The sequence below is a fragment of the Buteo buteo genome, chromosome 20, assembly GCF_964188355.1.
Source record: "Buteo buteo chromosome 20, bButBut1.hap1.1, whole genome shotgun sequence".
Lineage (NCBI taxonomy): Eukaryota > Metazoa > Chordata > Aves > Accipitriformes > Accipitridae > Buteo > Buteo buteo.
The window spans coordinates 12164996-12178078 of NC_134190.1; the positions used below are offsets into that span (position 1 = coordinate 12164996).

Here is a 13083-nt window from a genome sequence, read left to right on the forward strand (position 1 = left end):
ACACTTTGCAGCCCCGAGCCTTTGTCAGCCCTGCCGGGGTCTGGCATTTGTCAGTCACTTGGAAGATGGGAGCTCAAGCGAGAGGTTTTCCCAGTTGCCAAAAGTCGTCCGTATTTAGGGAGGCTTTTGGTCCCAACCTCAGAGGAGCTGTCGGCGTTCTGGCTGCTGAGCGATGCTCCTGCCAGCCTGGCGGTGAAAGAGGAGAGGCAGGGTTGTCCAAGTGTCTTGGCTAGATAACGCCTGGATTTCACCTCCAGCACGTGATGCAGCTGTTTTGCAGCTTGTGCATGCAAACGCTGCTGAAAACCAAAGGGGCATGGGAGAAGAGGAAGAAACATTTCGTTTCTCCTCTCCCCTTCTCTGCCTGTTCTCGTCATGCTGCCGTTCTCCTCCTCCTGCCCTGCTCCTCAGCTATTTGGCAGAATCCCTGCCATTGCAAATGTACGTGACTAATCTGTTACTTGAGGAACGGGGAGGCAGATTCACAGGCACGAATGACCCAGGCTGTCAGGAAGCTGATGGGATTCTCTGCTGGGAAAAGTTGTTTTTTTTTTTTCTCAGAGGGCTGCTTCTCTTGTTAAATGATGGGAGAGAGATACTCATCTGAGTATTAGATGTGATGGATATAGTCTCTGCTAAAGAGGTGGCCATCTTCTTCCCAGCCCTGGAGGCAGATGTGCTGCACCAGGACGGCACGTCCCCCTGCTTCCCCCCCAGACATGTGGATGCCATTCCCTTGCGGTGGCACGGTGCCATTAGCCGCGGCGTGCTCGCTTGAGTGCAGAGGCTCTGGAAGGTCTGGGTGTGAGATCAGGGCAGATCCTTACTCGTTCATCTCCTAACTGGCTCAGGCAGAGGCTCGAGGCTGTGGGACCTGAATGCTCTGACCTGCATCCAGCCAGGTCCCTGCGGCGCAAGCCCAGTCCTCGCCTCCCTCCACCACTTTGCCTTGCTCTGTTTCGGTTGTGCATCCTTAAGTGATTCAGGGGCTCAGGGCCAAAGGGCTCTCTGCCTCGCCGAGCTGATCCTGAAGAGAAGGGGTGATGTGCCAGGAGGTCTGGGAGGCGAATGGCATTTCATCACTGTTCTCCTGGGAGAGGTAGAGGGATCCAGCATGGGAACAACGGGGGTGGGGGGCAGGGGTTAATGAGGAGAAATGGGATAAATTAAAGCAGGGAAAATGTAGGCCAAGTATTGGGGAAAAACATATGTTTAAATGCTCGCAAGCCAAGAATTATTTGCTCAAAAAAATAAAATAAGTAAATTCCAGAGGATGACTAAATTATTGGACACAGCTCCTAACTAGGTACCTAGAAAATGTGTTGAATCAGGCTGTCAGTGTGAGTTACTAGCCCAGCTCTGGAAAATATACCCTAGGGAGCACCAGCTTTCCTGGTTTTCCACTGATCATAATGCCAAAGTGAAATCTCCTGAGGCAAAGGGCTTGCACATTAACTAAGTTACAGTGCCATCTAGCCCCATCTAAGACATAAGACGTTTATGAGTGGTTGCTAATTTTGTTCCTGTAACTGGGAGGCTGAGTCACTTTCGCTCGAACCCACCTCCTAGGTCATGTGCTTGTGGATGTAAGTATATCTGGGAGCACATCCGTACGTGCGCCGGAATGTATTTTTAAAGACTCGTCCACGAGTTACCAATGTAAATGCCTGACAGGGAGCCATCCCAGCTGGACAAATCCTACGTGTTTTCACGGCCACTTGGTGTGGGGAGGGCAGCTCAGTGTTGCTTCGGCCTGTCTGACACTTCCCATTGATAAGACATTATTTTGCACGGCTTAGAGATTTGCCAGCCTGCAACCGCTTGGGCTGGGAACGTTGGGTGCTGGGTGCTTGCTGCGGGCTATTGTAGGAAGTTTTCCCCAGAGCGGTGTTTGTACAGTTCCTGAGGGTGAGCTATGGACCGATGCGTGGGTTCGCTCAATCTGGGGAAAAAAAAAAAAAAAGGCAAATACAAAAGTGATAGCGCTGCTGCTACCGTTCATCTTGTGAAACACGGTGGGGGCAGAGGGCAGTGGCTCCGGCTCCCGCTTCCCGCGGTGTGCTGCGGCTGCATCCCTGCGCCTCTCACCGCCCCCACCGCAGATGCATCCTCCTCGGAGAGACGGGGCCACGGGGCCAGCTCCGGTCACGGCCAAAGGCCACGGAGCGAAGAAAGATGCGGTGGGCTCCCCCGTGGAAGGGTTCCCCCAAGGTCTGGGAGAGTCCTAAAGCTGCTGTGTCGGCTCTTTGGGCATCTGCTTTTTGCCCGCGTGGGCTCTAGAGGGCTTCAGGGGGTGCTGCCGGGGGCCACGGATTTGGTGCCATGTTGTGTTTTTGAGTCTGCTAAGATGGTGTCAGGCTTCCTTTTCTGCCTTGCAAAAGATTAATGCAGGGAAGCTGGCCAGACTGCCAAAGGTAGCGAAGTAACCTTTTCCTATAGAGGAAAACACCCGTTATCCTAACTGGGCTTGGATTACAAGAGTGTTGTTTTGCACTTTCTCCTTTATGTTTCTTTTTTTTTCCTTGTGTGCTCGCAGTAATGTCCGTAGCCAGACATATGCTCACGGCCTGGAATGAAGTCGACTGCAATTACATCCTAAGGGAGTCACTCAACGGGGGTTTTGTGAAGGCAGGACGCAGGCTTTGGTGGAGCCTGTCGCTGCAGCACATGTGCTGTTAGACCTCCAAGTGCACTCACCCTGCCTTCAGCTTTGTGGGAACGAGGAGCAGAAGGCTCGGAAATACAGCCAGTCTGGTGCGCATCTGGAGGCAGGAACGTGAGGCAAAGTATACACCTCCTCTACTCGAGCGAGGTGTTCTCTTGCACTAGCGATTTCAGCGCAGCGGCACTGAAATGCTGCCTTTTAAACGCACTCACGCCGCATCCCCCGCGCTCCGTGCCGGTCCGAGCCTTCTCCAAGGGTAAAGGTGCTCGGAGCTGGGTAGCAGGGTCAGGCCTCTCTCCGCAGTACTTTCGCCTTACTTCCTTTATCTCCAAAAGCAGCGAGAAGCACATGCTGCGGCAACGTAATCATTTAATCCAGGCTGGTGAAACCTGTTCTCCAGATGAACAACTGACAGATCATTTGCTCCGTAGCTCTGCATATGAATGCAATGTTTGTTGGGGCGGCTGGATGCGGTGCCAGCTTTCCACTCTTGTTTCCAGCAAAGCCAAACAGCAGCCTGACCGTGAATCTGCTTCCAGCTCCTTCCTCCGCTCCCTGCGACGCGTTGGTCCCGGGGGCTCTCTCCCTCCTCGGCTGCTCGCCGCTGCTGTGGATGCGGTAGGCGCGCGGGTACCTGCCAGCCCAAAAGCAGTCCTCGGAGGAGCGCGGCAGCCTGGTGGTGCTCGGGGTAGGAACGTGTTTGCCTGAGGAGGCAGGTGATACCTGAAAGGGTGCAGCCAAAACTAACAAAGGTGTGTTCAGAGATAGGTACGGTTTGATCTTTAGCCCCTGATACAAACCTTACTTTGGCTGGGGAGGCTGCTCTGCCAAAGCCCGTTCGTAAGGGCGTTATCAGCCTGGCAGACGGCTGGGGATGGAGGTGCCAGCGGTGGGTTGGAGGGGGGACGTTTGCTGTTGTCTCCCTTGCAACCGCTGTGAGTTAGCAGGGCCGGGAGAGAGGTGCGTCCCCTGTTTTAGGCCTCTGAAGTCCTCGCGTCTGAATGCCAGACGCGGGGGGCCGGTGCCTGCGTCCAGAGCTAGAGGGTCGTTGCGCATCGTGCAAATGCGTGTGCTCACGTAGGTTTTCTGAGTGCCCAGCGCTGAAAATCTGTCCTCTCCCAAGCGCTGGAGGTACTCCCGGTGGGCAGCCTGTCCTGCTCTGCTGCGGGAGGCTGCTATCCCTTGTTTGCAGCTTCTCTGGTTTCAGCTTCCATCTCTCTTCCAGATTTTGTAACGCGAGTCGCCTGGGCTGCTAAGTAACAGCTGACAATCTCACAGCCCAGCCGATGGCTCGGTGGCAGCACACTACCAGGGAGAGGACTCTGGCGTGCTCCTGGTGGCAGCCACTGCTCCAACAAACAGCATTAGAAACTTTCCAGGTCAATATGCAATGGTTTTGCAACCGCCTTCTTTCTTTTTGGCTTAAGGAGCAAGCCCAGACATTGGGCTGAGGCTCTACCAGGGCCAGTTCATGCCCCTTGAATTGCTTGATCTGCTTGTGTTGCCTCTGAGGATGGAGAGCTGAAAGGAGCTGCTTGCATTCAGATTGCAATCCAGATTTCTTTAAAATGCCTTTTTTAAGACAGGCACGTGTGAAATATTTTTGGGGCCAGCGCTGTGAGGTTAGCTCAGCCTCCAGAAACACCTTCCAAAGCTTGTTGTCCAGGACAGCGTGCTCTAAAAATGCATTGCATCCCCCTGCACTAGCTGGTCCAGCCTCCTACTGTGGCCATACAATAGGGTTTTTCTTTCAGCTCAGATGACAGCGGTCTCATGCAGCTGGTTGCAGAAGACCCCCTTGCAAGAGCAGCTCTCCTTCCAAGCTCGGTTAGCTTGGCATCAACTGAACCGCGTGAGGCAAGGAGCTTTGAGGCCTCTCGCTCCAACTTTACGGTAGCCCCGTTTGCCTGCTGTTTTGGTCTGTCTCCCGTCAATAGCTCTAGCTGGTATAGGTGGTTTTTAATGGACACACTCTATTGCTCACAGATGATGTCGTATTCAAGCTCGGACATGTGAAGTAAGCTGGTCACCAAGCAACCGGCAGCGGGTGGGAGAACAAGCACCCTTCTCCCACCCACCCCCATGGCTTTGCCAGTGCGGCTGTCCTGGAGCAGTCACCTCTGTGGATGAGTTCAGCTGATGACCAGGTCAGGGTTTGACCCATCAGCTGGCACTGTAAAATCTATTCCTGCTGCTGTGATACTACTGGTTTTACTGTTTTCAGCCGAAGCCTAGTAAAGGCATTGGAAGCCCTCACTGATTGTTTTGAGCGGGGTTAGGGTCCATGTTGCTTCAGGATCCTAACATCCATATTAGGATCTGTACTTGTTGCACATTGCAACAGCTTCTTTTTCTTTCTTGCTCCCTCTTACGCACCTCTAGTGCCTAGCTCCGTGCTAGACGAAAGCCCGTGGGGCATTCAGGGAGTGCAGGTCTGGGCCGTGCATCGCCCTGTCGCCAGGACGGAGCTGGGAGAGGTCAGTACATGTGCACAGCTCAGAGCGATGCGTGCTGGCGGGGGATGGGAACTTTAAAAGGATCACTGGTATTTTATCTTCAGTTTAGCGTGGCTCAGGTTTGTCAGCAAGTCACCACAGTCCTGAAATTTCAAGCCTGAGGTGGAGCTGGGAAGAACATCCCAGAGCTCCTGGGTCGCTGTCTAGGGCTTTGGACACAGCTTCAGTCAAAGGCTCCTCCTTCCTAAAAGCAGAGAGATGTCAAAGTGTGATGTTTGCATTTGTTATGTGAAGGCCACTCAGACCTATTCATCCCCCCCCCCGCCTCTGCATCATTTTTTGGGGCAAGCATTAACTAAGAAGGAAGGGAGTAAATCTTGCTTGAAGGTTTTTTTTCTTGCTGCCCCCCCATCCCACCCCCAAGCTCCCCATGGCAGGTGCTAAAGAGGCGAAAGTCAGCGCTCCTGCAGAGTGAGATTAGCAGCGCACAAAACCATCTCTCTCCTCCTCGTGCACCTCGGAGTCTGGAAACTCCCCCATCTCGCCAGTCTTGCAGCCCAGCTGTCCCAAACCCCAGACAGCAGGGATGGATAGCAGCAGGCTGCTGGCTGTGCTGCAGCCCGAGCGATGGAGAAGATAATGGGAAGGTTTTCTTGGTACAAGTACGAGCATGAATCCTCTGAAGAAATATTAAGTCTAGTTGTGGTGGGGAAAAAAAAAAGAAAAATAAAGCAAGCACACGCACATACACACACACACATGAACTTGGCCTCATGTAACATTGGAGGGTTTGGTTGCGTCTGAATTTTTTCTCAGCTGCTGGTCCTCGGACTCCTCCTGACACGGCTGCACCGCTGGAGCAACAGCTGGAGTGTCGAGGTGCACCGCGGTGCTGCCAGCTCTCCTCGCTGCAGAGCGAGCCTTGCACTGTGATACTCGGGGATTTCCTTGAAGCCCTTATGACTCTCTGCCAGAGTGCTGAGATCGCACGAGAATCTTGGCTTTTGACGGAAGAAAAAGAGGGGAGGGGGAAAAAACTAATTAAGAAAAAAAAAGTTTCTAGCACTCGTAATTGTGTAGGGAAATTAAAAAACAGGAAATGAGTGTGACCTATGGTAAAATAATAATCAAAAGTGTATTCTACCTTTTAGCCCTGAGCAGGGCTGTGTGAATTGTTTGGATGATGGGGAGAGAAAACGGAGCCCTGCTCAGTGCTGCAGCCCTGTTGCCACTGCAGAAGAAAGAGCAGTGAAAACTTATTTTGCCACTTTGGATGCTAACCCGTGACAGGCAGTGGCTTTAGCTATGGTGAATGACATGGTTGGTGCTTCCTACTCCTGGCTGCTCCTTTTTGCCAAAGTTTCCTGCCGTGGTGGTGGTGGTGGCCCAGCGAAGGGTATGACGGTCCATCGCAGATTAACTCCTAAGCCGTAGGATGTTTTGCTAAGTGAGGTGCTAGTCCAGTCTATGGAAATCTCGGTCTCAAATTATTATTATTTCTTTTAAATGTTAGACCCTGCCTGCAAAGATGAAGTTTTTCCTGGCCTCACTTTTCAGTATTGCTGCTATTCTTTCCATCCTCTATCTTCATTGCTTCCACTGTGGGTACAGAGAAGCGAGCTTTCAGTACAGGCAAGTTTCCAACCTGTTTGTTAGCAGTGCTCTCCACAAAAGGGACCATGAGAAGCTGGAGATGCTACAGGTAAGCATCTGAGACGTAATCCTCGCTTCCTCAATGAGGCAGTGTGTTTTGCACGGTTAGGGCGGTGGAAACAGGACTCATGAGTGACAGAGCAAAAAATCAGCGATTACTATTTGGCAGGAGATACTTAAACTTTGTCAAGCTAGGCAAGCATCTCCATTGTGGTCTCTGACTCACAATTCAAATATGCTGGGAACATTTGAGGGGGCTGGGTCAGTTCTTTAAGCAGTGGGAAAAACAAGGCTTTAATACATCACAGCGTAGCTTTGGGTCTGTGCTCTACTGTTCTGCTTTTCTTTGAGGAAACTGGTGTGGCTGGCAGTGGGGAGAGGGAGGTGTTGTGAAACCGCACACGCACATGTGATTTTGATCCCTCCTAACAGTGTTTCAGACTCATTTGACTGTGGTGGATGAGCTGAACCACTTCTGACTGACTTACCCTCCGTAAGGTGAACCGTGGCTGGTGGCAGCTCGGTCCCCACCTCTGCTGCAGCAGCCTGGCTGAGGTTTGCAACGCAGAGGAGCTCACGGAGGGGCTGGCCGGCCCCTTCCAGCTACTCTTTACCACCCTGTGGACACAAGAGCGTCGCAAACTGGCCTGTTAAACCAGGTTTGCAGCTCTGGTGTGTCATCATGGTGGCGAAAAGCAGCCGGGCTGTTCTGGTGAATCAGGCTGTGAGGGTAGGAGGGCTTGCCGGCAGCTCAGCTCTCTTCGCTTCTTGCACCGCTCCAGATAAAGCTGTGCAGCCACCCAGGCGGGATGCATTTATGCCCTTACTGAAGGTGCTTTCTGCTGATACGGTGTGTTCCTGCATGTGGAAGGGAAGGCAGATATGGCCAGACATCCTCTCCCAGATCCTGTTGTGCGCTGGTGAGAGCGGCTGCTGGTGGTGGGGTTGCTCCTCCGGCTGGAGGCAACCACCCCCTCGGGGATGCTTCCCGGCAAATATAATCGCAGAGCAGGCAGATGCTTTCAGCCCGGGGCTTTGCACCTTCTGCTCCCGGGAGGGGCCGGAGGAAGAACTGGGAAGTGGCACTGGAGGAGTACGGGAAAAAAAAATGAGCAAGACCAGGCGAGGAGTGGCCATATGGCAGCTGAGCTGTTGGCTCTGTAATTAAGCCAAGTACTCGGGATGCGAGAGGCCCGGCGGTGCTCGGTTCAGAGCCTGGCTTCCTGTGTGTTCCTCCCCGCTATGATTTCGACCAGAAATTCCATTTTTGACCTGAAAAATCTTCCAGATGAAAATTTAATTACAAAAGTGATGTATTCCCACAAGAAACTTCAGTGTCAGCAAATAAGCATTTTTTTGATGAAAAACTTTTAATCACACACACACACACACACAAAACTGGCTCCCATTGACTCCATGCTAGAGCATTACCCTGGTAAAATCTCTAGTGTTTTGTTTAATAAAAAATGATTATGATTTGCAATTAGCATCCATCAGGCATGCAAGTCACAAAGAATTGACACCGACACTGCAGTCCTCCTGTACAGTTTCTCGGTGAGTTATTAAATCATGACTTATGCTATGCCTGTGATTTATAAAAGGTTACTGGCGGTGAAGAAGTGGGATGAACGAGACGTGGGAGTGTTAACCCAGAGAACCAGATTTTCTCTCCTTTTGTGCAACAGATCGCCTGCTTTCTGCACAGCAAAGGTGCAAGCGTTTTCCTCCAGCTGATGTGATTTGTTACACAGACTTTGTAAATACTTTCTGTATGCAAAGGTCTTTGCTCGCAGTTGTTATTGGTTCCATATTTACTTGGGATCTTCGCATGCAGAGGATGGCTTTTGGCTTGTGAAGAGGAACTTCTCTGAGGCTGGACCGTTTCCCCTCACACAACGAGTCTCTTCAGGATTGTGTGTAACGCACAGAAAGCTTGCTAGGGGCAAGGTGCTTTTCCGCGTAACAGAAAACTTTGCATGCTCATTAATAAAGGCCAAATAAAATAAAGCTTAGAAAGTCAACATGTTTGAAAAGATATGCTGTTCTGGGGAAGAAGCTGAGGTGGGGTGTGTATTTATGTGAACAAAAGAAGTCTAAACTGTAAACTATAATATATCTGTTAGCTCATTAATGTGTCTGATGCTGACTAATTCCAGGGGTGTTCCTGCTGCCCGGCAGCAAAAGTGCAAATAAGTGGACAGCTGTGATTTAGTGCCAAATATTTAAACACACCGTGACAATTCAGGCCACCCACACTCTTAAGTAAATATAACTTCTGGAGAGTCATTTCAGACTGTACTGAAGTGCAGAGCAGCCACTTCCATGTGCATCTAGGCCAAACGGTGTTCAAGTATTTGGGGCCAAACTTTGCCCTCTGTTATACCCTGGGAGCCCCCATTCACTCCAGGGAGATTGCACTACATAGCTGAGGGCAGAGCTGACTCTTGATGCTAATCTGACTTTTTCTAGCTCAGTAAGTACAATTTTGCATGTAAATGTGAATGTGGAACAGATCTGGACTCGATTAGCTCCTGAGTCCTTGACAAAAAGCCATAATTGTTTATCCAGATGATTTTTCTTTGTCTCTCTTTTATTTTCTCTACACTTTAAACCCAAGGCTTTAACGGGCTTGTAAAATAAATACATGAGTGTAGGCTACAGTGGTATAAAAGGTGTGAGGAAAGCCCTTCCCTTCTCCTCAGCAGGAATAAATGCTCGCTTGGTGCACACTTAGGTTGTGCTCTCCAGAGCCTTGGGCAGGGGCGGCTGTGGATCTGACGGTAGGAGGGAGGGTATTTCCAAGACAATGCTTAGCCCGGGGCTCCCATTACAGATGTGAAGGACCTGTGATATATATCTTTTTTCCCCTGGTAGGCCGTGAAATCTGTGCTAGTGGCAATATCTGGGGCACAGGGTTGTTGGGGGAGGGGCAAAGCAAGGGAATATGAAAAAAATATTGTATTTATCAGGGTAATCTAGTCTAGGAGCACAAGTACTAAAACATTTTAATCACAGTCATATGGTTATGTGTCACTGCAGGACAGAATTAAGGCTATTTGTATGCCTTGGTTCCACATTGCCATACTTCAACAAGTTTGAATTTATTTTAAGCATAAATTTAACTCTGAATTCCCTGGGTTTCTAATGCCTGATCTGGAAATAAGTGCAACCTTTTAATATTGTACTTTAGTCTTAAATTAGGCTTTCCACTTTAGCTCCATTTCTGTTGGCTCGGCAATAGCATGGGCTGTCATTTCCTGCCCTGCTGGGTTTGCTGTTTAAATGGAGAAGGCGGTGTATCCGAATAAAGGAATACAGCCGTAAAAGTGAGGATGGGAGATGGATGGCACACGCAACGAACAATTCTAGGGCTGCTGTGTGCACAGCCCAGTTACTGCTTTAACTGCCCATGCCTGGTTATCTCATCTCCTGCATGAATATGTGGATACATATTCCACAGATGCTTTTGTTGGGGGTAGAAGGAACCCACGTGGGATCGGAGGTTGAAATTCAGTTTCCTGCTGCGGAGGTGATGTCGTGATGCCGGCTCCCAGTAAGGCCACTGGAATCGGTGGGATGATGCTCAGCTCACACCAGGGTACCTGCGAGCTTGGCCTGCAGCACTGGGGCTACGTGCCGTAGCTCTCCGTGTGCCACGATGGAAAAGCTCCACCTGGCCTGGGTGGGCACAGCCGGCCAAGCGGCATGCCCAGGGACGGGGGCACGGGGATAGTCCCCTGCCAGGGAAATTACTCCGTTTGCCTCCCCGCAGGGGAAACTGCCTCTTGTGACGGGGAGGGCTGGTGGCTCAGTGAGCTCTGGGGACGGAGTCAGCACCCTGGCTGTTTTTAACGCAGCTTTCTTTGGACAAAGCTCCTTCTCGATAGGAGGGAAACAGCATCATCCCCGGAGCTCCTCTGCCTCTGCCTTGGCTTCTGCCTGCAGCCGTCGGCTCCTCCCCGCAGTCCCGAGCCCCGTCCTGCTGGGATTCTTGCTGCACATCCAGAGACACGGCACATATGTCCCTTGCTCTCTCCCTCATTTCCCTCCCCACGCACCCATGCCCTACCCCCTGACTAAAGCAAAATTACCCTTTTTTTTTTTGGCAGCTGGCCTTCCCAGGGGCCCAGACTAACAGAAGCCTGAGCCCTGACTCTGCCTTGGCCACAGTGGAGCAGCTCCTCACCGACAGATAACGTTGCCTTAAAGGAGAAGGGATTTTTTTATTTCCCCATCTATTTCCCCATCATGCTCACCCATTTGCTTCCCAGCTCCTGAGCGGAGGGGGATGCTCGTGCCGGGGACCCGCCGCCACCCAGTCACCTACTGGGAGTTCCCCTCTTCCCAGCAGGCTTGTTCCTGGCTGTGGAGTTCGTCTCTGAGCCAAGCCTCCTGTAATTAAAGCAAGCCTTGCTGTTGACTTTCAGCGAGCTTTTGGATAAGGCCTTTCCAGGACTTGCAGCTTTCCTCCAGCTCGGTCCTTGCACGCCAAGTGATGAGGCTTCCAGGGCTTCTCCCGCGGGATGGCTCCAGTGCATGCATCTCACTGTCAGGAAGCTTTTCCTGCCACTCGGCCTAAATTTTCCCCTTTTCAAATGTCATCCCGGCACTCCTACTTGGCATGCACTTTCTGTGCTTCTCTCTCCCTCCGAGCAGGCTGATGCTTTTCCTTCTCTGCTGCCTGGGCTCTTCTGGTGCTTGCTGGCTGTCACCCGCTTTTCTCGCATCCGCCTCAGCTTAGCCAGTCCGGGCACATTATCTTACAGCTCATTTCCCTTTATAAATCAAACCTGCCAGCCATTTTTTCTTTTTTTTTTTCTTCTCCTTTTCCCTCCTCCCTGCGACACAGAAGTGATTTTTGGGTGTCTGCCTCGCAGTGCGGAACATTTTTCTCTCCCATTCAGGCTGACAAGGTTCTTAGTGTAAAGTGCTGACATATCTTTGTCGCTGTGGGCAGCCAGCTCTCTGGTTAATGAACGCCTGGGGATGGGTGAATGCACAAGCACCTTCAAGCTGGAGGTCCTGGGAGAAGCCCAGGTGGGCACCCCTCAGCCGGTGCCGCTCTCGTGCAGACCCTGCGATGTCAAATTCAGGCTGAGCTCCTGCCATCGCCTTCCCCTGTGCGGAGGCACGATCCCTCTCCTCTGTTTGTCCTTCTTCCCGTGGATTTCACGGATCTGAGAGGACTAGCTCTCTGCCAAGTTTGGTCTGTGTGGGCAATGGCCTCGAGTTCAGAGGAGACTGGGAGGGAAGAGGGTCAGGCTCTGCCCCGTGCTGCGCACACATGAACGACTGCGTGTGCCTCATTTCTTTATCAAGCCAGGCTGAATGTGCTTCCTTCTGAGGAATAAAGCAGCACCAGAATGGAAAAGAGTAAGTGACAACTTGCTTTCCCTCCTGTGTCCAACTCCTTTGCTACCGCACGGACGTGGGTTTTGTTCTGGAGCAGGACCCAGGGCAAAAGGCTGAGCTGCCCTCCCGATCGCACAGCCACCCTGGTTTTGTGTTCTTGCTTTGCTGTAGCCAGAAATCGAAGGTTTTGCCATGCAAAGCAGCAAACACGACCATGGAGGTTGCCATGACAGCTCCAAGGAGAAACTGGGTCAGCTCTGCTGCCCATGGAGGGGACCAGCCATGGCTGCCTGGTGGTCACCCGTAAGCCCACAGGAGCAAACACGTCCCAGCACTCGTTTTTGAGCTGATTGCATTGGTTCTTTATTTCCCAGAAGGAAACAAAAGAGTTGTTAACTTGGTTACCATTTTAAACTTAGTGCAGCTAAAATGGTTGGTTGTAACCCACACCACTGCCATGGCAACACAGATTTTTTTTTTTTTTTGAACTTGCAATGAGAACAATTTTTCTTGCCCATAAGTAACTCTTCAGAGGAGAAGATGTCGATAATTAGGAATGAAATACTGAGGGGAGTGGAGATACCAGGGCAGCAGAGTTGAATACAGGATCATTTCAAAGTTAAAAAGAAAGCCAAGGATGGATGCTGAGGCTGAGAAGGTGCTTTGGCCAGTGAATTTCCTTAAATAATAGTGGCCTCCACGGGCTTAAGATGAGAAGAAACACACCAGTGTTTTGATGTCAAAATAGTTTTTTCAAAAGACAAAACTGGGTGTTCATTGACTATTGACCCCTTTGGAAAATGTGGTCGCAAGCATTTCAGGTGATCATGGCTGAGAGCTGTGGAAGAGCTATCCGTTTTTCCAACCACTTTCCCTCCTCACCTTCTATATCTTCCCCCCCAGGGTACTATACTGATCTGTTAATTCCCCTTTTCTCCTCCTACTTGCCCTCTTTAG

General features: G+C 51.1%; 1 long non-coding RNA gene across 3 annotated transcripts; it reads left to right on the forward strand.

The window, feature by feature from the left end:
* Positions 1–3104: 3104 nt before the first annotated feature.
* Positions 3105–8895, forward strand: LOC142042437 (uncharacterized). Of its 3 annotated transcripts, XR_012653771.1 has the most exons (4): positions 3105–3417; positions 4420–4558; positions 4652–4812; positions 6635–8895. It is a non-coding gene; the product is annotated as an uncharacterized LOC142042437 (long non-coding RNA). The 3 variants fall into 3 exon arrangements; XR_012653770.1 differs by having other exon boundaries at positions 4420–4812; XR_012653772.1 differs by having other exon boundaries at positions 4425–4812.
* Positions 8896–13083: the final 4188 nt, after the last annotated feature.